This window comes from Vulpes vulpes, chromosome 13 (genome assembly GCF_048418805.1).
Source record: "Vulpes vulpes isolate BD-2025 chromosome 13, VulVul3, whole genome shotgun sequence".
Lineage (NCBI taxonomy): Eukaryota > Metazoa > Chordata > Mammalia > Carnivora > Canidae > Vulpes > Vulpes vulpes.
In genome coordinates this window covers 53,722,827-53,748,401 of record NC_132792.1, presented here as the reverse complement: position 1 = coordinate 53,748,401, position 25,575 = coordinate 53,722,827, and the positions used below count along the sequence as shown (strand labels likewise).

General features: G+C 35.8%; 1 non-coding gene across 1 annotated transcript; it reads right to left on the bottom strand.

Annotated features, from left to right (window-relative positions):
* Positions 1-1,365: 1,365 nt before the first annotated feature.
* On the bottom strand, positions 1,366-1,469 carry LOC112932676 (U6 spliceosomal RNA). The gene has a single exon (XR_003237526.1). It is a non-coding gene; the product is annotated as a U6 spliceosomal RNA (small nuclear RNA).
* Between the last annotated feature and the right edge of the window lie 24,106 nt (positions 1,470-25,575).

Genomic DNA, 25,575 nt, shown 5'->3' with positions numbered 1-25,575 from the left:
ACGATCACTATTTTGTTCACAGTAAGAATGAAAGTCAAGAGTGATATAACAATGACCAATTAGCTTTAGATTTGTAGTGTGTGATCCTTGGGAGAATAAACAAATATCAGTGATTGAGTAACTTTTGGAAAACACATTTAACCATAGACATATATTCTTCTAGGATCCTTTTGAAGACCTTCATTGCCTGCTATTTGAAGGAAACTGAAATGGATATAATGGAGCTAAAAACCCAAAGACGTTACCCTTAAAAATGCTTAAATGTGCTTTAACAATAGTTGCTCGTTAGTTTTGTTACATTTCGGGACACCTTGTTGGCTCAGTGGTTGAGTGTCTGCCTTTGGCCCAACGCCTGATCCTGGAGGCCTGGGATCCAGTCTCGTGTCAGGCCCCCTGCATGGAGCCTGCCTTCTCTCTGCCTATGTTGCTGCCTCTCTCTTTCTCTGTGTCATAAATAAATAAATAAATAAATAAATAAATAAATAAATAAATAAAGTTTCGTTGCATTTTGACAGAGTAAAACACTGCATTTATCAAGGGTATTTTTTCTTACTTACATTTTGAAACCTGTAGCAACAGCACAGGAGGAAGGAGAGAGGAAGAGGCTGAGAGAGAGAACCTTAAGCAGGCTGGTATGGAGCCTAAAATGGGGCTCAATCTTGACCCTGATATCATGACTTGAGCCAAAATCAGAAGTTGACCACTTAACAATGGACTGAACCACACAGGTACCCCTGGACCATTCTTGAAAATAGATTTGTTTGAAAGTGAGAGTAAATAGGGTTGTCAGAACTACTCAATCATCAATCAATCAATCAATCAATCATTCTCTTTTGAACCAAAGTAGTATTTCTGTGGCAATAATAGGAAAAGCATATTATCACCCAGAATATTGTATTACCAGTCATGTTGTGGAAATAAAGTTCTTTCATTGATATTTATGCACTTTTTTAGTATAATTGTTTGTGGGGCTCAGTTAAGAAAACATTATCATTTTTATGTCTCTAAATTGAGAAGAAGTACAACTGGTATAATACTTCCTAGAGTTTTTGTGAGAAAGTAACTGGTTCAGGATCAGGTACCAACTCAGTATTCAATAAAATAGACCAACATTATTTTGTTGCTATTATTATTTTTACCTTTCAGTTTACGCTTTTGTGACATAATCAATTTTCCAGTTTTGTTAAGATATAATTGATATACAGAACTGCATATGTTTAAGATGTATAGCATATAATTTGATTTACATATATCATGAAATTACCACAATTTAATTAACATTCATTGTCTCCTGTAGTCACAAAAACATTATTTCCCTTGTGATAAGAACTCTTAAGATTTACTCTTTTAACTTTCATTCATACCCAAAATATAGAACATGTCACAAATTTGTGTGTCATCCTTGTAAGGGGGTCATACTGATCTTTGTATCATTCCAACTTTAGTATATGTGCTGCCAAAGTGAGCACTACGTATGTATATATGATGCTTATTTCAGTAGACCTTCCATCTTTGTCAGACAAAAAATTTCTTTTCAAAAAAAATATTTCTTAACAATGATTTAAGTAGTGAGGAAGTGACATTCTGTGGTATATTTTAGCAATCAACAAAATATGAGACTCATTGTGAAATATTTATTTTAGGTCCTAGAATTTCAACATTGGACATTTGCTCCTCTTGATCATCTTTTAGGATCAAATAATAAACAATTTGATTTGACAGATTTCCTTTGGTGCTTCATACATCTGTTAAAACATAACAAACATGGGTAGCACTTAATGAGAATCTGGAGGAGGATGTATATAAATAAACCGAATTTCAACTTGAAAGTTATTAATTGCTCCTTGGTATTAAAATGGATGTAATGTATTTAGTATAGGATCTTTCTGCCAAATAACTATAGCCCATCTTGAATAGTTGCTCCACAACCATAATATCTTAGTTAAGAAAACTACATCATAGCCAATGTGTAGCAATATGACTATTTTAGTAAAAATGCATCTAGTTTATTAAATGTTATATATTTCTGAATTTTTAAAGACTAAATTTAGTTACCCACAGAGGCAAAATTTTCCCCAAATAATGTTATTTTTGAGGTATTTAACCTTGACATAGGTCCAGCTTCTTCTTAGCTCAAGGGCTTTGTCCTATTTCTTTTCAGCATACTTTATATTTACCTATTTTCCATTCAAATAAGTGCATTTAAGCAGATATATTGTTTTCCCAGCTTATAATAGGGATAGTAATCATCTACTTCTGCTAATTTGCTTACCAAAAAAATAAATAAATAAAACCTTTCAGTAGCATATTAATAGGTTTTAATGCACTGAGGGCTCATATTGACCTCTAAAACAGCAGATGGACACACAGATATTAATGCATCAACCTTAGTTACAAACTCCAAGTATTTTAATTGCCTCCATGATAGTTATAGTTGACTCCAGTTTTAAATGTCATTGCTGGTCAGGGTTGGTAATAAGTTTTCTTCCCTTCCCCCCACCCCTTGATTATTTCCTAAGTGGTTTAAGGTTTGAAATCTGAACACTCCTACACAGAGTAAATGTAAAATAAATAGATAAGGCCTAATGAGGGCAAAGCCGTGTCAAAAAAGATTTCATTATAAATGTTATTCTCTGTAGCTATCTTTGTTTTCACTTTTAGAAAGTTTTTATGAAGCAATAAGCAATTTTTTCATTATCATTTCTGAAATTAAATCAGCCATATAGTCAACAACTATTTACTGATGATTGACTTTATACCAGACACTTTTCTAAGGCAAGCAATGGACAGAGAGGCAAGGATGTTGCTTTTGTGGTCCTTACATTCTGGAGAGGACCATGGGTGGATTTCAGATTGAATGACCAGAACAATAAAGAAGAAAACCAATATTTTATTAAACAAGATAATTTAGGGAAGTTATAGTTTTACTATACAGAAAAACATATCTTTGTGACACACTGAGGGGATATCTTTTAGATTTGGTGGGTCAGGAAACTCTTCTCTAGGGAAGATATTGGAAATAATATCTGAATTATTCAAAGTACTTGTCTGTATGACCAACTGGAAGCAGAGCATTGCGGACAAAGAGAATAAAAAATAGGAAAGAAATGATGGAATATTTATATTTCATCAAGATGTGAGCCACAGAGGTTCAATAATAATTTAATTTTTGAAATGTCCCCAAAGTATACCAATGTAGTATTTTAAGAAATGTTGTGTAAGCAAGGAATAAAAAAATAGGCAATGACTTCAAAAAAAAAAAAAAAAGAGGTAAGAGAGCCATCTGTGAACCTAACATTCTTATTTAACACCACTGTAGCGAAATTTGTGAATCTGAATGCTCAGTTCAAAATAATTTACTACCTATTTCTTCATAGGAAGGATGCTCAATTATCTCAGTAATGATAAACTTCTAGGTGACCTTCTAAAATACTTGTATGAACTATTTAGAAATTTTGTTGCTGTTCCAACCCACAGAAACACTTTTTATCCTATAACCCTCCCCTCCCTGCCACACAGAGGTATATGGACATATGACGGAAGAATTTGTTTCCCAAAATAATAGTATGTATGATAAACTCTTGAAGTTTTCTATCATTTCATTTCTAAAATATGCCTATCACAACCTACTAAATTGATTTTATGACCTACCAATGAGTTTCAGCCTGAAGATTAGAAATTTTGTTTTAGAAGTCATTCAGCAATTGACACAGCCTAATCTATACACCAAAAACAAAAACAAAAACAGCTAGGCCAATTACTATAGACTAATCAAAGTTATTTATCCTTTCAGAAAAAAAAATAGTATAGTTCTTCAATGTTTTCACAAAAACTAAATCAAGAAAAAAAAAAAAGAAGAAAAAACCCAGAATTAGTATTTTCTTTGCCTGGCAGCATAGTAATTTTGTTTGCAAGGAAGGCAATGCCTTTATTTAATGGGGTAGTTGAAAGATTACCACATTTATAAGGAAAACTTATTTTCTTTCTGGTCACTCCTGGTCCCCAGTATTGGTCTCAATTATCCCCTAAATGCAGAAAGGAAGCATTTAAAAATTTAACAGTAGAGGACTCCTAAGAGAATTATAGTAAAAGACCAAAATGGTATTAGCTTAAAACCTTCATAACAGTGAATCTCATATTTACAAAATAAACTTTTAACAGTAATACTTGAAATTTTTGCTTAAATGTATCCTTAAATTTTTAACCACCTCAAGTAGAAATGTCACATAATAAATTATACCAAAACACAGTTTCACACAAACTTTGGCCTCAGAACACATATTTATACAAATATTTGATGTTTTGGAATTTACCCAGAATCCACAATAACAAAAGTAAAGTCATATTTTGAGTATGTGGATTTCAACAGATGGAAAGACAGCATTTATGCTTCCTTCCTTCTCAACTCTGACCCTAAGATGCCTTATGTTTCTCATTTGTTACATTGAGATAACTTTCAAAAATTTGTTACACATATGTTGTAAAAACAATATCATATAAACCAGAAAGTCTAATAAATGCTACGGATTTATGTAGGAAGGATGTAGACCCTGATATTTACCATAGGCAAATCCTGGAGCCTTGCAAGGTATCTGTTAGTCCCCAATGAGGGGGCCCAGTAGTCTGACTCTTGTGCCTTTGCTAACACCTTCTTGTCAACTCTGGGTCACCCTAGCCAAGCCACCAACTCTGCTATAAACCTTCACAGACTATATTGGAGCCTTAGAAGGTTATGTGGCAGGGTTCCATCATGAATCCCACAAACTCCCTCCATCAACCAATTCCAAACACGTGGCCTTTTGTGTCTGTGTTTCCAAATTCCTTCTTATGGACTCCACAAGCTCCTGCCCTTGTCTTCTGTGGAATAGTCTTACCACACTCAGGCCTCTTGAATATAGAATATTCCCACCACATAGCTTATCTTGAAATTTCCTGACAATAGAAAATCTCTTCTGGAACAGAAATTCTCAAACACTACAATAGATAGATAGATAGATAGATAGATAGATAGATAGATAGATAGAATCTTATGCAGATCTGAGAAGAGCCTGGATAGATGGTCTTTCGCTTTCTCCAAGGTTACCTCCACTTAAAGTTCTGGTTGAATTGCAGGCTGCAGGCACTTCTGTATTTAAAGAGGTGAAACTTTCCACAAGTTTATAAGGCTCATTTTAGTAATTTAAAGAAGAGGTGTCCAGATACTTCCATGGTGGGCCATGTGATCAGAAATCTACACATGTAAACTGGTTTGTTTTGTTTAAATCAATTTTGTTGATATGTAATTTATATTGAATAAGCCACATCAATTTTGAATATACAGTTGCATGTGTTTTGACTCATGTACACACCTGTGTAAGTCCAGATATAATTAAGATCAGAATATTTACATCACCCAGGAAAATTTTCTTTTGTCACCTTGCTTCCCTCATCTCTGGTGTGGCAAATACAGATCTGCTATCTGAATCAGCTATTTAGTTTTGCCACATTTTAGAAACTTACATAAATAAAAGCATACAGTATATACTCTTTTATGTCTGGCCTCTCACTCAGCATACTCTTGTTGAGATTCATCCACATTATTGCATTTAGCAATAGTGTCTTTTCATTGACAAGTAGTATTCCATGACAGAGACACACCGTAATTTATTTATCCATTCACCTGTGACAGACATTTCTGGTTTAGGAATATGTAAACCTCGTGGCTCTTCTAAAATGTAGTACATTATACAACAAGTTAGTCAAAGCCATACATTATGTGGGAAATGCATGTTATTTCCACAACAATCTTACCATATACATTTTGAAAAACATCCTGAGTTGTTTTTTTTTCAATTGCATTACGTTAACATAATTTAGAAGAGTAAGAAAAAAAGATGGCTTATTTATATTCACAAATTCTCAAAAATTTCATCTAAGTTCTTACTTTATTTTCAACAAATAATTCTTCAGATTTTTAAAAATGACAGGTTCCATTGAACTCGGGACCAGTCAGCAATGGTAATGAGTGTGGTCTCACATTCCCAGGAACTCAGTGCATTTTAAAACCGAATTCCTACTCTTCCTTGAAGAGACTACAATGCCCTTGTTTTTTCCTCACAGATTACAATTCAGCATGTTTAAGCATTCTGCTACATGAGTAACAAAATATAAAGCCCTTGATCTGAGGAAGCAGCTAAGTAAATATCAGTTGGTTTCCAAGAACTAGTCATATGACATATTAAAATAAACCAAATGCCCAGCTTCTGGTTCATCTCAATTCAAGTATTCCATAAATTGGCAATGGTTAAAGACATAGTTACAAAATAATTTGGAAGATTTAAGAGTTTTTTTCTATCATCTCTTGCAGTGAACCTGACTTGCAAACTTCTTAGCAAAAGTCCACTTGACAGAAACTTGCCTTTTGAATTGAAAAAAAGTGTTAAAAACATATATTTCTAACATTATTTCATTACAGAAGTCTATCTGTGGCAAATCAAGCCCAGCTTTTTCATATCTAGACCAAACATGTAGAATTCCTTCCTGGAGAGCCACTAAATCCTACTGGGGGAGATAATTTAGAAATTAGAGATAGTTTGGTTCATATATTTGATAGTCCTTGGTCCAGGGATATACTTAAATCAGAGAAGAGAATCAGGAAGTAGTTGGAAATATGAATCTGGAAAGGGTCAGGGACAATTACAAATTCTCAACATGGAAGAAACATGTGTCTATCGGTAGATGAATGAATTAGGAAAATTTATGGAATACTTGAATATATACATATATATATATATATAACAAAATATTATACAGCCGTAAAAAGGATGAGGTCGGTGTCATTTGTGACAACATAGATGGACCTATGCCAAGTGAAATAAGTCAGACTGAGAAAGACAAATGCCATATTATTCCACTCATAAATGGGATATATAAAAAAATAAATAAATAAACCAAAAGCAAAATCAGAACTATACAGAGAACAAACTAATAGTTGTCAGAGGGGATGGGGTGGGGGTTTGGGTAAAATGGGTGAAGGGGTGAGGGATGCCCAGGCCCCCAGCGATGGAATGAGTAATTCATGGGAATAAAGGGCAGAGCACAAGGAATACAGTCAATGAGACCATAATAGTGATGTAATGGGACAGATGGTAGCTATACTTGTGGTGAAGACAGCATAATGTGTAAATTGTCAAATCACTAAGTCATACACCTGAAACTAATATAACATTGTGTGTCAACTACATTCAAATTAAAAATAAATAAAAGGAAAACAAATAAATAAATAAACCTTCTCACCCAGGTAAAGGGAACTAATGTTATATTCATTGCTTCACACCTTTAAACACTTTTTGGGGATAGATGGATTCCATCACCCTACATACCTCCACTCCTTTAGAACTCTTGCCCAGGCACATTCCAAACCTGGTTTAATCAAAATCATGGACAAATTGTTTTAGTTTTAAAGTTCTTCCCGGAAAAGGAAACATAGGAGTATTAAGGACTTTATGAATCAAGCACATGCTTTTGTTTATCATATTTTTAAATATTCAATCTGCACGCAGCTATCCGTTCTTCCCAATTTCAAGTTGCCTACAAATTTGATGAAAGTGCCTTGCAGTTTTCCATCCAAATTATTCAGATGTGAACAGAAGGGAAGAGGATAGAGCCCTGTGACTCACAATCAGATTCCTCTTTCTGGATTGGTCAGCAGCTTTGGGCAAAGTCATTTTGCTGCATCCAATCTATCAAATTTATAAGCATGGAGTCAAGGTTTTTCATCACAAGAGACCTTGCCCAAATGTTATTACTATACTCTAATCTTTTCATCTAATAAGACTGTTGAGGAAGAAATGAAATTTGCCCTAAATTGTTATTCTTAGTGAACCCATGCTGGTTTCTAGTTATCATCATTTCTTTCTCTAGATGCATGGAGGGACTCTAATTTCTCTAGGTAATTTTTTTAAATTATTTTTTTAAATTTTTATTTATTTATGATAGTCACAGAGAGAGAGAGAGAGAGAGAGAGGCAGAGACACAGGCAGAGGGAGAAGCAGGCTCCATGCACTGGGAGCCCAATGTGGGATTCGATCCCGGGTCTCCAGGATCGCGCCCTGGGCCAAAGGCAGGCGCCAAACCGCTGCGCCACCCAGGGATCCCTCTCTAGGTAATTTTATGAGGAAATCTGAATTCTGAAATCCTTCCTGAAAGTTTTCCCAATCCCATCTGTCACAGAGAAACCACCCCTAAAGAAGAATGTCCTCCCTTTCCCACTCTCTGTATCTGTCCGTCTTTTCCTCATGATGATGGAAGTGCAGCTCTTACCAACTTCTCCACTCTTGCTTCTAGACCCTGTCATCTTTTCCATTATCATGGAAGCCCAAGTGACTATAGCAGAAAGAGAAGGGAGAGTGGTTGAGAAATGAAGTGAGAGGGACAAACAGACACCAAACCCCTAAAGAGACCAATGTTTTTAAGTGTCGTAAGAGAATTTTTTAATTGGCATAAGAAATTGGTGGTGTTATAATCTAACTTCATCCAATTGACTGAGAAAAGCAAATTGACTTGATTCAGGAACTGCATCTTCCTATTCCCACAACTTGGTTTTATAAGATTGCCCGCCTGGAAGAGGTTGCAGGAGACAGATAGAATCCAGAAGCCCTACAATGGCCTTTACCATCCTTTTGCACGAAGCTCAGTCAATGGGAGTCTCAAAATTCTTATCTCATTCTGCTCCCTCTTTATTCCAAATGTGCTTTGTATTCTATGTGATATTTAATATGTGCATTGCTTTCACGGAAAAGGAAACAAATAGGAAACAAATTTAGACCAGAGAAGCTGTACCCAGGCACATCTTCCTAATGCAGCCTTCCATCTCATCTGACCCCAAGAGAGAATTCTAATAATGTTATCATTTGATTCCCATTTCAGGCACTTTGCATTTTTATATATGCTAAAGAATTCAGTAAGCCATCCAACTGGCATAAGCAATAGGAAAACTTCCTTTATAGCACAGGTGTACAAGCAAACAAATTCTCTCCATGCTTGAAAATTGATCCTCCAATGTAGCAAACTTCTCAGCAGCATGCTGAACTGGCAAGAAGCTATAGAAGAGAGCACATCTGTCAGGTAGAGGGGAGAGATGGCAATCACTTCCTCTCTCACCTTCCGGCACAGTCAGGAATAGAGTGTCACCCTGAAAAGTCTTTTCCCAGCCACACTATATATTTGGATTTGTTAATAGCAGAGATAAGTCAGTGTGTGTATGTGTGCTGTTAAGAAAAAGAGAGGAAGAAGGAGGGAGGGAAGGAAGGAAGGAAGGAAAAAAGAAAGAGAAAGAAAGAAAGAAAGAGAGAGAAAGAAAGAAAGAAAGAAAGAAAGAAAGAAAGAAAGAAGGAGAAAGAAAAGAAAGAAAGAAAGAAAGAAAGAAAGAAAGAAAGAAAGAAAGAAAGAAAGAAAGAAAGAAGAAAGAAAGAAAGGAAGGAAGGAAGGAAGGAAGGAAGGAAGAAAGAAAGAAAGAAAGAAAGAAAGAAAGAAAGAAAGAAGGAAGGAAGGAAGGAAGGAAAGAAGGGAGAGAAGGAGGGAGAGAAGGAAGGAAAGAAGGGAGAGAAGGAGGGCGAGAAGGAGGGAGGGAAGGAGGGAGAACAAGAAAAGCAAGCAGTGGGTATTAGATTCTATTGCTAGAGTCAAACACATGTAACTATCTGGTTAGTTCTTGATATCCTGTAAAGATAACCTCATGTCACTGAGGCCACAAACGGTGCAATGTGTTATAAATCCCTTTTAATAGCAAAACAAGTGCCAGGAATATACCACAGTTGCATTAAAGTGAATAGTTAAACATAGTGCAAATGGCCCAACTCAGGCTCTAAATAAATGTATCCGGGCAGAGGGTGAGGGTGACTGGGTGACGGGCACTGAGGGGGGCACTTGATGGGATGAGCACTGGGTGTTATTCTTTATGTTGGCAAATTTAACACCAATAAAAAAATAAATTTATAAAAAATAAATAAATAAATAAATCAGTGTATCCCTGGAACCTGGCTGGAAGTCCTGATGCTGGAAGAACTCTCCTTTGTCACCACCTCAAGGCCTGGTTATGCTTTGTTCTGCCAATGAGTCACAAAAGCTTAGATTCCGTATTTAGAAATTAAATCATCACCTAACTCCTACAGCCCACATTTTTCAAATGGTGTCAAAACCTGAAGCATAACTGAGTTACATCAAACAGAGGTTAATGACACAATTTTGCTAAAATGGAACAGATTATCTGGCATCTGAGCCACTTCCACCTGCTGTTCTTCATAACACAGCTCTCTGTTTCTTAAACCGTGGGCCTTAAACAAAAATCTTGTGGTGGATGATCGCTTTGATGCCGATTTGTCAACCTTTTTCAACATTTAAAGCTTTCTTCAGCCAAACATCAGCGCCACAAAACTGTAACTGCGTGTGATGTAGCTACTTTGCTTTTCTTCCAAATATTAGGGTTACATGGCATAAGCCAAGCCAACAAGCCCAGACAGCCCGGCAGCCTCTCTGTTTTGCAGACCTCGCTGACCCCCTCTGTTGCACTCTTTGTACTTCTATGTATTTTCTAAGTGTGGACAAAGGACTGCCGCCGACCCTCACTCTCCACCTCACCAATTCTTTCCAGCTAAGACATCTTTAGGGTTTGGTGGTGATAAATTGAAGACATCCCCAGCTTTAATCAACATTCCTCCATAATCCTTCAACTAAGAGCCCCACGTATTAAACACCCTTTCGAATCAGGCATGTGTTTAGCCCCTAACCTGGTCTTGAAAGCTGAATAACAATAGTGGCCCTTGCAACACAACCAAATTAAATTTTACATTGACAACAGCTAACATGTTATCATTTTTAAAGCCTCTCCACTGACGACATTTCTATCTGAACTTTTATTGCCAGAAAGCTGAAGGTGCCTGCCAAGTCCAGTTGAAGCTAACCCCACCACCTTCAGCGAATACAGCTCATGCATTTTAGTTATGTTTATCAATATGAATCTTCTAGTCTCTTCCTCTGGATATTTTTTTTTCCATTTAAAGAAGAGATAGCAAATGTTTTAAAGTAAATTTTGGCTCAGCAGTATTTTCAGGTGTAAATAGAAATTGTTTCTTTTACAGGCATTTACATTACAGTAAATTCTGCTGCATTTGAAAACCCATCGGCTTTATTTTGTACTGGTATTCAGAATCCTCTCCTTTTGACCAATATTCTATAAAGTTCCTCTGGGAAGATAATGTGCATGATTGCAGGCTCGCCTTGTTAAAATCCATGGCTTTTTTATGCAGTCATGTTTTCACCTATGAATTATGCATGAAAAAGTATCTCATTACATTTCATTTTCTTTACAGCGGCGTCCTCTCTTCTAGACGGACTCGGGTTCCCATCAGCCGAGCTCCCCTTGCCCTGCAGCTTGGCTCCATCTTGATGCCTTCATAGTATTTGAGACAAAATGGGCGTGTTTAACTTGTCACCTCATGCCTGGTATAAATTATTCACTGGAGCTTTGCACAGATTTGTGAGATAACCAGCCTGGACTGGGGGAAACTTCACAGGCTGCGTGTGGGAATCTGACAGAGCTGTGGAAGGCCGTTTCTTCAGCTGTTGTCCAAGGCAGAGGCAAAAACTGCTTTGGCTCTAAAACTTAGACTCATTTTAAAAAGCTTACAAATCTCTCTCTCGCCTTCACAAAAGAGAAATTAGCTATAACTGTTTGCCACTTAGATGTGTGTGTTTCAGTGTTTCAGGTCAAGGAACAAAGCCCTGTGCTTCTACTTCTACTTCTTCTTCTTCTTCTTTTTTTTTTTTTTTTGAAATGAAGTCATTGGTTTTCCATACCTGACAAGATGAATTAAATGTGGAGAAAAGATCAGAGAATTTAATCAGCACAGTCATTCAGTGTATGTGGTTGGGAACAATCACTCAAAGAAGCATATGGAAAACTCGGTTAGTATGGTGTGTGTGTGTGTGTGCGCGCGCATGTGCATGTGAGTGTGTGTGTGTGTGTGTGTGTGTGAGAGAGAGAGAGAGAGAGATAATTATGATGATTCTTAACTAAGCCTAGAGCTCTGATTCCAAACATTTCCTTATAAGAAAATCCAATTAGAATGAAGATAATCTTTGTCCATATCAAATTGTGACATTCGCTATAATAGAGTCACATTATAAAAAGGGGTCACATAAAAGTAGCAAAAGAAATAATTGCCAAAGAATCAAAGTTAATATCAAAAATATGATTAACAAATCAGCTTCTTATTTTTCTTGTCCAATAAATATTTCTTAGAATCAATCATGATTATGCAGGCAACCGAGGGCCACTTTCTATGGATCTGAAAAAGGTGAAAGGTCATTGAAGTTTATTTCTGGACTAAGAAGGCTTGCTCAACTTTCTTTAGTTTTTCTTCCAAGAATGTGGTCATGGCGACAAAAACTTTCATATCTCAACTGTCATATATTCTTTCTGACTAAGAATTGAAGCCTTCTTATAATAAAACCCAGTGAAATGACTCATAAGTTGCTCTAAGAGTAATAGCAGTAAGGCTTATGGTTCTGACAGTATGCTTTCAAAATATATCCTCTAAATGTGGAATGTTCTGATATGTGAGTTCATTATAAAAGTTTTCTACCTTGTAAAGCAGATATTTTGCTTTCTTATTTCCATTTTCCTAATAATTATGTGTGTAGTGTATTTTCTAAATGCAAGTGTATATACATACTTAGACATATTAAAACATATTTCTAAAAGAAAATTTAAAAATAAGAAAATAAAAATAAATAAATTTCTACAGCTTTTGTATATATGTATTATATACAAACACATACACAAACAAACCATACACTCAATGCTCAAATATTTTGCAAAGAGATGGTGATGTGACTTATGAAGAGTGTAAGTAATACTTCAAAAGTCTGTGGTCCAATTGCCATTATCAGTTGTTAAACTCCGGGAAATCATGGGGTGTCCCCTGTTCCTTTTTTACTCTCCTGACTTCAAAGAATCTTCCTGGCAATCATTTAATACTAATATGGGAAAATGATTTTACATTTTCAAAGTAGCATTTATTTAAACACCCAAAAGCTTTTGTGATAAATACAGCATTTCTTGCCTATTTTACTGCTCTTTCTTCCTGTGGTGGCCACCTTGTCATAACTTGCACATAGATCTAATGGGTCTGACCCTCAGTCTGTTTTTATGCAAGTGCAGAGAAAGGAATTGGCATTTTCAGTGGATTGCAGTTTTCGTTGAAAGCTTATCATTTGCCACAGTGATTGGCATTAAAAGAATGCTATTTAAGTATTGGCTGAATGAATGGATGACCTATTATTATAGGTAGTTCCGTAACACATGGAAATTCATAGAAGATATGAATATAGTTAAATATCATCACAGGTGAAGGTGGGTGAGTCAGGTTCTAATTTTCCCTTCAACAACTGTTCTGTTGTTTCCCAGCAACAACCACAGATTAAGCTCCTGGGAGCAGATTTGTTATACCCAGCTTGATTTCTAGGAAACTTATTCGACGATATAATTTGAACAACTAGGGCAAAAGACATAATTATTGCTATGGAGTCATTTGATTGAGCACTGGCACCAGAGTATTTAATATTAGGTATGATCAACTGTAGTCTCAGTTTAAATTTGATCCAGTTTCTCTGTACTCTTTCCCATTTTGAGTGTTATTAAAAAACATCCAGGACAATTTAGTGGAAATAAAATCTTATCTAAAGATTGATGCCATATTCACTTGTTTATGTTATCCCTTGTGTAAATGGTTGGTTTATATTCTTCACAGTGTCCAAGACAGATACTATTTCCTCTGGGAGGAAGTCTACTAGCACCTGTGAGAGAGAAACACAAAAGATCCACAGCTGTATATGGCTTGATTCTACATATTTTTCTACTCCATATCAGGTCTCCTCCCACTTTGTGGGGTGTGATAGACATGACATGATGGAAAGTTTGGGCAGAGGAGGGCATTGTTCACTCTTTCACCCTCATTGATTCATGCCCTGACAGAAAATCTCCAACAATATATTTAGCTAGGAAGAACAGCTAGAAAAGATTTGGTTGTGTTATTCTATGCTGCTAATTCTGCTTTATAACAGTGACTTGGAGAAGTAGATAAAGAACAGGCATTTCAATCTACACAGTAAACACAGTGACACATGTTACTGAGTCCACAGACATTTCATCAGTGGAAAAGAAAATCCCTCAAATTATTTCAAGGGTATTTCTTTCAGATTTGTGGTACAATGAAAAGACTTTATAACCAAGAGAGGTTTTTTTTTTTCTCCTTTTACACTGTAGTCTTTAATATTTCCTTTCTACACAAAATATACTTTCTATTCCTGCTTCAACATTATGTACATTCAGAAATTTAGGATACAAGAAGAAACTAATCAAAAAGAACATTCAACCTAATGTTTTGTAGCCTAGACATAGGGTTGATTAATTAAAGGAATGATTTATCAATTACAAGGCAAAGTGAAATAATAAGGGCAAGGGGAAGTATACATTGCATATACCCTGTGCTTTTGTGTGGGTAAAATATGGTGTGCCGGTACTCTTATCTTGATTAATTCCAAAATGCCTCTCTCACTTATTCCAGTGCCTCACCTCTTTTCTAATCACATTGACACGTGAACTTTTTTGTCCCTGCCAAGTGAGTTATTTGCAACGGCAATATTAATATATTTGAGCAGAATTGAATCAAGTCGCTTTCAAAAAAAGATACAACTACGGGGTCAGAGCACATATTATTTCAAGAAAGAACTGTGTATATTCGAGGTGAGAAAGGCCCACCCAGACTCAAATAAGGCTAAAACTGATTTGGAAATCATGAAAAGGAACAGCCTGGATTTAATGATGCTGTATGTACATAGGAGCCAGGAACGAGCTTCCCATTAGTTTAAAGTTGAATGTATCATGGAAATTTACTTAAAGCATAATTATCAATCAAGATAGATCATTTCATAGATACTCAACTGAAACCTAGAGGAAAATGTACAAAAGAAGGCTCAGAAATCATGGGTAACATCTAACATAGGGAGAATTAAAAAAAAAAAAGATACTTGCAACTTGTCAGTTCTAGAGATCACAAAAGACCAAGTCAAATAAAATTGCCTTTAGTTACAGTAAGAGAGAATTTCTATTGAATGTCAGGATATATTTCCCCCTTCTCTGAACTCTTAACAGCATGCATTGCCTGAATCAATCATTTGAGAATAAATTGAGTATCACTTGATAACTATTGCTTTATTAAAATGTTATTTTGCATCTTGTATCATGTTTTTAGTTTACCTTTTGATTGTGAGCTTGAGACCAAACGCTAATTATTTGATTGCTTAAAAGATATAGCTCAATTTCTTTTACAGATCAGCTTTCAAGGAAATTCACTTTTTATTTTATTGATTCGATCTTCACACCTGATGTCTTGAAAAATTAGAGAAGTAACTGTAGTCTTGAATGATCTAAGGTTGTCATGCTCAGAATCAGAGGAATGGACCACATGATCTCTTTGATGACCCAAGTGTTGTTTATAATATATAAGGTATGATTACCGGCCCCTTTAATGGCCTCTAAAAGAATAAAAATGGAGGGTTAAAAGTGTAATGAAATGCAAATGAAACTGTCCTGGAAACAGAACTGCATATTTTATTTGTTTCTTACAGAATCTAGGACATAGAGAGTGTTCACATTAAATACTATCAACAGTATTCTAGCTTTAAAATAATGGTGGAAATAATTTATAGTAGAATTGCAGTTACTAGTTTAAAATGAATGCTACCAAATATTTTGGAAACCAAATGAGGTTGTTATCAATTCTATATTAAGAAGAGTTCTAAATATCTTCTGTTCTCTTTCTTTTTGCTGCATTTCCTAGATATGTCACATGTTGAGTAGAATTTAAGCCTGTAGTTAACTTCACATACTTGCTGCACACCCAATTTAAAATCAAATATACTTAAGGTTCAGGATTTATACTGAACACTTTCACCTAAGAGAGAGCTCTCTCTTTTTCTTCCCCAAAGATTTCTCTCTTTTAATGAGGAAGAAGTAAAAGATATTAAAAACTTATGATTTGCAAAGTCCTTTTGACATTTACTCCATTTCAGGTAGATGGTGTTTTAGATAGCTTTTTTAAACAATGCATATTTGAGGTTGCACTTAATTAAATAAAGGCCGGAATAGTGCAGTCTAAATATCACTGGACTCGATGAGCTCTCATTTTGCTGTATCCACTCATTCTGTGCAGCACTTTGCACAAGTCACTTAACCCACCTGGGCTGAGATTTTCTCAACTGTAAATGAAGCCACTGGACTAGAACATCTTTGAGGTCTTTATCAATGCTGACATTGTGTAATTATAAGCTCCATAATTACCTTGAGCCTCAGTTTCCGCATGTAAGCAATGTGCTTTATTCTAACACCTTTCATTTCTTTAGGTTTGTTTTGAGGATCGAAGTAATTAATTTTTTCCAAATCATACTTCACTATTAAAAAACTGTTGCTATTGTCATCAGTCACAGCATTAATAGCAACTATAGAGGATACAAAGCTATGTGGAGACTATGGAGAAATACTGAAGTGCAATCATATATTGTGTGATCTACTCTTTTTTAAAGACCTTTTTCAGATGAATTTGTCCTTTGACCAAGGTTTTTTTAGAAGAAACATCATGAGCAAAATTATAATTGGTCTTTTTTTTTAATTTTTTTTAATTTATTATTTATGATAGTCACAGAGAGAGAGAGAGAGGCAGAGACACAGGCAGAGGGAGAAGCAGGCTCCATGCACCAGGAGCCAGACGTGGGATTCGATTCCGGGTCTCCAGGATCGCGCTCTGGGCCAAAGGCAGGCGCCAAACCACTGCTCCACCCAGGGATCCCGATAATTGGTCTTAATAATGTCTGTCATACATGAGAAGGCTGCCGTCCAACAGAAGTCCTGTTTCATTAGATGATTCTACATTCACTGACCCCGTTTGTAATGAGAAATCAGGAAATACTACCTATTAAGCTTCCACTACAGGTAGGGCATCTTGTTAAGCACTCTCAGGACATTGTTGCTATAAACATAAATTCTACCTTCAAAGAACTTATGATACATTTAGGAAAGAAAATAAATTTTGAAAAAAAAATGAAGTAAAAAGATGGCAGAGGGAAATCTGGGCAGCTCCCTCAGCTAGGTGGCTGACTCTTGATTTCAGCTTAGGTCATGATCTCAGGGTTCTGGAATGCTCAGCGGGAAGTCTGCTTCAGGATTCTTTCTGTCCCTCTGCAACCCCACCCCCACTCAAATAAATAAATAAATCTTTTAAAAAAAGATAGTAGAAAATATGCTTCAAGAGTATTCATTATGAGGGCAACCCGGGTGGCTCAGTGGTTTAGCACTTCCTTCAGCCCAGGGCGTGATCCTGGAGACCTGGGATTGAGTCCCATGTCAGGCTCCCTGCATGGAGTCTGCTTCTCCCTCTGCCTATGTCTCTGCCTCTGTGTATGTGTGTCTCTCATGAATAAATAAATAAAATCTTTGAAAATAAAAAGTATTCATTATGATCTGGCAGGGGAATTTAATAGGAATTTGGTATAGAGGAGAAAACGATTGCCGTAAGTTTAGGTGGTGGGTTAAGCTTTTATATTAGAAGTAGATTGTGTCTGTGTTGATAGAACTGATGAATATAGTGCCTCAAATATTCCATGTGTTTCTCCGCTTCTCCTAGCTTCCTCTTTACTTAGATTGGAACCATGGAACCATGCTGGAGGGATAAGGGAGGAAGTGACTTGTGTATTTTCTAGGTGAGGGCAATTAGGTGTCAGTCAGGATCTTCCATCATTCTCTTTTTCTGCCTCATAGCCTGGAAGTAATCTGCTCCTCCACGTGGTATAGCTACAGGACAGAGGGGAACTACCCGAACTACCTGAGCCACTGGACCTTACCTGAAGGAGAGGAAAGTCTTAGTTGTATTAAAGCCACCGAGATTCTGTGTTTATGTGCAATAGCACATCACAAGAGTTACTCTAACATAAGGGATGGGAAGAATTTAACTAGGTAAAGAGAAAGGGGAAGATATTTTTAGACATTTGGTATAAAGTAAAAACTTGTGTGGAGCTGGAAAATGGAAAAATATTCTCCAGGAATACTAACACATACACATATACTCACACATGCACACTCATACACACACACACACTCAATTGAAACAGCATATGTATAACATATAATACTTTAACTTAGAAAGTAAATGGAAACAAATTGATGGAAATTTTATTGACAGATTAAAGAGCATGGGTTATATTTTATAGATTTCAGGAAAACAATGAAGACTCATTCCTGAGAAGCATAGAGAAGTTGCCAAAGAAGTACAAAAACTAAAAGAAGAGAGAAGCCAATTAAACTTTTAAACAATTCATCAAAGAGGTGATAATTTAGCATATTAGAAATAGGAATGGGTACAAAATGAGAGATACAATATATATATATATATATATATATATATATATATATATATATATATATGAAAATACTCAAGGGGTGCTTGGGTGTGCAGTTGATTAAGCTTCCACCTTCGGCTCAGGTAATGATGCCAGGGTCCTGGTGTCCAACCCTGAGTCAGGCTCCCTGCTCAGCGGGGAGCCTGCTTCTCCCTCTCTCTGCTGCTGCTCCCCTGCTTATATTCTCTCTTTCTGTCAAATAAATAAATAAAAATTTTAAAAAATTCAAATTGGGCAGCCCTGGTGGCACAGCGGTTTGGCGCCGACTGCAGTCCGGGGTGTGATCCTGGAGACCTGGGATCGAGTCCCACGTGGGGCTCCCCGCATGGAGCCTGCTTCTCCCTCTGCCTGTGTCTCTACCTCTCTCTGTGTGTCTCTCATAAATTAATAAATAAATATTTTAAAAAATTTCAAATTGCTGTGCCATATCCTTTTTTTGTGATAAATAATCATTGATTACTGTATTTAAATATTACATTTCTCCAGAATAAAATGGAAAATGTTATGTCCAAGAAAAATATAACAAAAACATCAAAAATCTTTTCACTGAAGTTTAAGAATTTTAATAATACCCATTTATAAGTAGGGTGTGTACTATTGGGGAAATAAGTAAATTAATTATGAAAAATTTGACAATTTTTTAATCTTTAGAAATAAAATAATATTTAGTATATACAATATTTCTTTGAAACTACAAGCTTCAGCACCAAAATTTGGCATCCAAATGTTCCTTATTATAATAATTCAAAAAAACATATTTGCCTACAGTAAATATAGCACACTCACATTTATCCAAATCAATCGGAATTTTGACTGAATTGACTTTGAAAATGTCCTGCCATCCAAACATAGAATTCATCAATAAAATGGAAAACTCATTTCGAATTGAATAATAAGTGTCTTTTTAACACTCAGTGAAAAGAAAACGAGAGGCAAAATCGACTTTATTTTTAGGTCACCATTGTTTTAAAAGTTTGATTGTTTTTGCACCAACACACTCTATTTACTTTAGACTTACATATGTGGGGCTTTGCTTTTTCTTGACTAAAGTAAATATGTCACACATCTTAAATTGATATTTCTTACAGGAAATGAATCTGTGTAGAACACTCTGAAATGGGCAGAGCAATTGGAGCGATGTGGCATAGTAAAATGATTCTAAAGTAGTGGTAAAAGAGCACCACATGAAAATTCTACTTCCCTTGCTCTTTTTTTTTCTAAGTGTCTGATGAAAGTTACTGGACTCTCTGCCATCCAGAAATTGGATTTTGCCTAAGTTTACTATGTACCTCAGTAAGGAGGAGGGGAGACAGAACAAGACCTGTTACTAAACCTTATTCAAATTGATGTGCTAAGCTAATACTAATCATATTGATATTGAGTACAAAATTTGTCTTTCAGGAGCATTATGGATAGAACAGTATGTATCTCATATCTAAAACTTTACTTCACTTAAACTACCTCAGAAGGTAACTTTTAGTCCTTTTAGCATGCCAGAGGGAAAGCCTCTATATGGAACATAAATTTTAAAAGCCTCCAAGACCTACCTGAATGAAATAACAATGGTGAAATTTTAAGTGTGGATAATAGACAATAGAAGTGTTTAGGGAAGGTAATGTGCCTTCCTGCCCTTAAGCCTCATCATTGTGAAGGATAATTCTAAAATGAGTTGGCAGTTGGGTAGAGGAGGATGTGCTTTCTTCAGAATCATTACTAGAGCCTTGAGATTTAACTTCCTTTTCTTAAAGATATTATATTTAACTCTCTACAGGAAGAGGATGGGGCAGATAGGAGGTCTAAACTCCTCACCATGTGAGGCTTATTTCCTCATGAAACACTGCTTCTTATTCAGTTTACTGAACCTACTTGAAAGTTCCCAAATTATTCAGTTTTACCTCTTTTCAGTCCACTAACATTCTCCATGAATTTGTCTTCAGGTCATTATTCTGATAAGACAAGAAATGTGCTTTACCTATAAGCTAAGTACGTGCAGCCACACACACACCTTCAGTGTACCAGAAATAGGAAGAGAACTTTTAAAATAAATGGAATGATACTCTACATGTTAGGTGTCCATTTGAAATAAACTTATAATAGCATGTTAATTTCCTCAGTTTCCCTCACTCTATTCTAACATAAAAAATCATCATTGGGATGCCTGGGTGGCTCAGTGGTTTAGTGCCTGCCTTTGGGCCAGGGCGTGGTCCTGGAGTGTGGGGGGGATCGAGTCCCACGTTGGGCTCCCTTCATGGGGCCTGCTCCTCCATCTGCCTGTGTCTATGCCTCTCCCTCTCTCTCTGTCTCTCTCTCTCTTTCTCTGTCTCTCAGGAATAAATAAATAAAATCTTTTAAAAAATCATCATTTATTTTTTTACAAAATAAAGGCATCACTGTAAAATAAAAAATCCTGCTACATTTCTACAAATTGAGCACCAGAGCCAAGAACCACACATGTAGATGTTGCTATGTTCAACTTTGTCCTCAAAGGCTTGGCTGCCTTCTAGAGAAGAACTAATTCACATTTTATGACTCTTTGAACAAGATTTCTTCAAAAATCCAAAAGTCTGGCATAAGATGACACTAAGTGCAAACACTCCTTAAATAAATTACCTCAAATATGCCTATTTAATTGGACTTGCAAACATACAAAAGATGGTGACTTGCCTCTACCGTTCAGGTATAGGCTGCTGCAGACCAAATTTTATAGTTTTTAATGGTTTCTTCAATTTAATCTGCTTCGTAAACTCATGAGAAAAACACAATCATATTCATATTTTGATGTACACCCATCTATGGAGCTTTAAGATAGTTCAAATATTGTGTGTTAATTTGAGACAAGTAAAGTTTCCAAAATTGTCAAACTAGTCTCAAAATGCTCAGAATAAAGATCTGTGACTTTAGGAGTCGGGAAGTGGAACTAGTGAGGCACTTAGTTTATTGTGATTGAAAGGCTGAAGAAGGCTAAAATTGATTTTACTGGGAAACCAGAAATATCTCAGATATAATTTTATCATAGAATGTAATGGGGTGCAGTAAATAAGAAAGAAAATCTACCACAAGGACTGCATAAGACAAATGAACAGGATTGTAACATTTTCTAAAGAATTCGATTAACTGAATACATTAAATATTTTTCCAAAGCAGTTAGAGCTGACACCTGCTGTTTAGTAGAGTGGTGTGGTTTGAAGCTTTTTACCTCTTTTCAGTAAGCTGAAGAAGTATAATATGTAATGAAAATCAAAGCATTTAAAATATTCAACTAGTCTGTTTGAAGACTTTATAATGTATAAAATTGGCTAATTTTTAAAATCAGTTTAAAAATAGGTCATCAAATGTTGTTAGAATGCTATATAGGCTTAACAATGTCTCATTTTCAAAAGGTGTCCTGTTGTTTATAATTAAAATCTAACTAATATATTCACTTGAATTTAATGCCTGAAGAGAATGTTTCATTAAATTGATATATAGCTTAGACCTTTTTCTCTCAGAATAAATGAGACAGGAATTAACAAATTTAATGACACCGTAGAGTTTCAGAGAAAAAAATATATATATATATACACAAATGAATACATAATATTCTAAAATTTAGTAGATCATAGAGTCACCATGTAATAATTTTAAAAAGCCAAATAGCTGGGAAAGAGGAATTTAAAAGAATTTCAAACTTTTGTTAAGATTTCAAATTGGGATCTACCACTTGAAAAAAACATTTATCTTTGTATAAGCAGAGCATGTGACTGTGATCTAAAATCTTAGTTTTTCTGTAAATAACTTACCTACTTTCCCGAAAACAACATAATTTTCAATCGACGCTATTGAATACATTTTCCTTCTCAACATGTATTCTTAATTTGGCTTCTGTGATATTCCTCTTTGTAGTTGCCTCCTCTATTTGTCTGCTTGAGCTACCATAGCAAGATACCACAGGCTGGGTGGCTTAAACAAGAGAAACTTATATGTCACAGTTCTGGGGATGGAAATCCCAGATCACATTGCAGAGTCAGTATCTGGTGAGGACTCTCAGTGAGATGCAAATGTCCACCTTCTCACTGTGTCCTCCTTTGGCAGAGAGAGGGAGTGCTCTCATGTTTCTTCCTTTTCTTATAAGAGCACCACCCCTATTGGACTACAGACCCACCCCTATGACCCCATTTAACTCTTATCACCTCCTCACAGGCCCTATTTCCAAATATTGTCACATTAGGGATCAGAGCTTATAAATTCTGAGGAGACATGATTCAGTCTGTAACAACTCCCAGTGTGTAAAATCTGTCCTGTGCTGTCTTTAATTTTGTCCCTGAGGACGTTGGTAACCAAACTCCAAAGTGTCCTCCCATGATCCCTTGCTTGTGATAGTCACAACTTTTCATATGCCCTCCCATTTATACCAAGGTTGGTTTGTGTGACCAATGGAATATGGCAGAAATTGTGGTTTGCTGCCCCCAAGATTAGAGGAGAAAGACATTATGATTTTGATCTTGGTTTTTCTTCTTCTGTCCTAAATCACTTACTGCAAGGAAGCCAACTATCATATCACAAGAAGCTTTGTAGAGAGAAGCCATGTGGCAAAGAACTGAGATCTGAGACTTCTTGGAAGTGGATCCTCTAGCAACTATCAAAACTTTGGGCAATTGCAGGTCTAGCTGACAGCTTGACAGCAACTTCATGAGGGACACTGGGCCAAAAATACCTACCTAAGTTTCCCTTGGATTCCTGAACTTCAGAAATCACAAAATAGTATGTTTTCATTGTCACTTTAACCTCCTTCTTCAGAATATATATTATCACAAAACACACACACACAAAAAAAACCCCTCATGATCTGGCCCTGTCCTACTCATCCAAATTTATCTTTTGACAACTCTTCTTCATTCTTCTCTCCCTTATTTTCCCATGGTACAAAACTGCCAATATGAAATCCAGGAATGTGCCATGATTCTTTTAGCAAGAGCTACTTCCTTTGCTCAAGGAAGACTCAACCCCTTCCTTATCTGGTCAAATTCTATTTATGTCTCAAGACTCAGTTCCATTGCTGCTGTTTTTAGATAATACTCTATGTTGCAAATGCAGGATTCTTTCCTTTTTTTAATGGCTGAATAATATCCATCATGTCTTCCTTATCCATTCATCCATCAATGGACACCTAAAGTGGTTTCCATATCTTGGCTACTGTGAAATACACTGCAAACCTTCCCAGATCCTCTAATTTGGAAGAGTTGCTTATTTTATGTACACTCACATTGACCAGACTTTCCATCAAATAGAGTGCCTGTCATGTACATAGTCTATTAAGTTTGTCTAACTCATTATTTTGTAGGCATCCTTATCACATAATTCTTTATCACAATGCAAATAAACATTTACTTAGAGAAGGAGGGATGGAGAGAGGACACAATTCCAAGATAGCAGATATTATAGAGATTGAAGTGTTAGTGACAATTTTTTTTTCAATGCTAAGGTCAATAATAACCTGTGGTAATCAGTAATAAATTTATTAAAATTTATGTCTGAAAAATATTTTTATGGTGCAAAATATACTGCTTTTCTTCTCTATTATTGTAATATTTTAAATTCTAAAATCATCTAATAGTCACATCTTTCTATATTGTGTATTAATCCAAATTTATAATTAATTTTGAAATTGAATTAAAATTTGGAACTATGAAAAATGTCATTAATTTCTTTTTATCTAATAAAACCTATATGAATTTTTACTTTTATAATTTAATTAGAAATTCTCAAGTAAGTAGTTATAAAAATGTTCTGTATATTGTGTAGTGTCAGTGATCTGTCACTGATATGTACATCCAAGGGCTACGTATAACATAAGAAGGGAAGGAAATGCCCATCTAGCCTATAGCCTAATTTAAAGAACAAAACAACTGTCTCTCCAGATACTTTAAACTGAGATAAAACCTTTTTCCTGTATCTCTCTTAGATGACTGGAAAGTCAAGCATTCTGGTACCTAGAATCTGATTTTGATACATGGGAAGCACTTTTAATGCCTGAAAAATGATTCCTTTCTTTTCTTTTAAGATTTTATTCATTTATTTGAGAGAGGGAGAGGGAGAAAGAGAGAGCGTGCAAGTAGTGGGGTAGGCATATTATGGGGGGGAAGCAGACTCCCCAGTGAGCAAGGAGCCTAATGCAGGGCTCAATCTCAGGACCCCAAGCGCATGACCTGAGCCAAAGGTAGACTCTTAACTGGCTAAGCCATCCAGGTGCCCCCAAAATGGTTTATTTCTTGATACATAAAATGTGTTTTCTTTTATTTATTTATTTTTTTATGTGTTTTCTTTTAAAAGATTTATTTTTTTAGAGAGAGAGAGCACATACGAACAAGTGAGGGGAGCAGAGGGAGAGACTCCTGAAGCAAACTCCCTACTGATGGTGAAACCTATCTAAAGGCTCAATCTCACCACATGAGATGAAGGTCTGAGCCAAAACCAAGAGCTGGCCTCTTAGAGCTGAGCCACCCAGATGCCCCAAAATGTATTTTAAAAGAGAAAACACAGGGCAGCCCTGGTGGCTCCGCGGTTTAGCACCACCTCCAGCCCAGGGCATGATGCTGGAGACCCGGGATCGAGTCCCATATCGGACTTCCTGCATGGAGCCTACTTCTCCCTCTGCCTGTGTCTCTGCCTCTCTCTCTATGTGTCTCTCATGAATAAATAAAATAAAATCTCAATAAATAAATAAATAAATAAATAAATAAATAAATAAATAAATAAATCCTACATGTTTTGTCAAATATCTAATGAGTTGTAATAAATTGAAAGTTAAAATACAGACAAAATCTATGCATTTATTCTTAGGAAAATGGTAAGCATTTCCATTTAAAATATGCTTTTCTTAACTACAACTGCCAATATACCATTAACCAGTAGATATTTCACATTTGTAAATCCGAAAGAAACAATAGAAAACATATATAGAGAAAGAAATAAATAGGGAAAAGAGAAAGAGAGAAGAAAGTGAGAGAGAGAGAGAGAGAAAGTAGTAAGGAATTGAGGGTATTATAAGAGATGTCACTTTGTAATGGAGACCGATCGTAATTCTTATGTACCTCGAAAAAATCT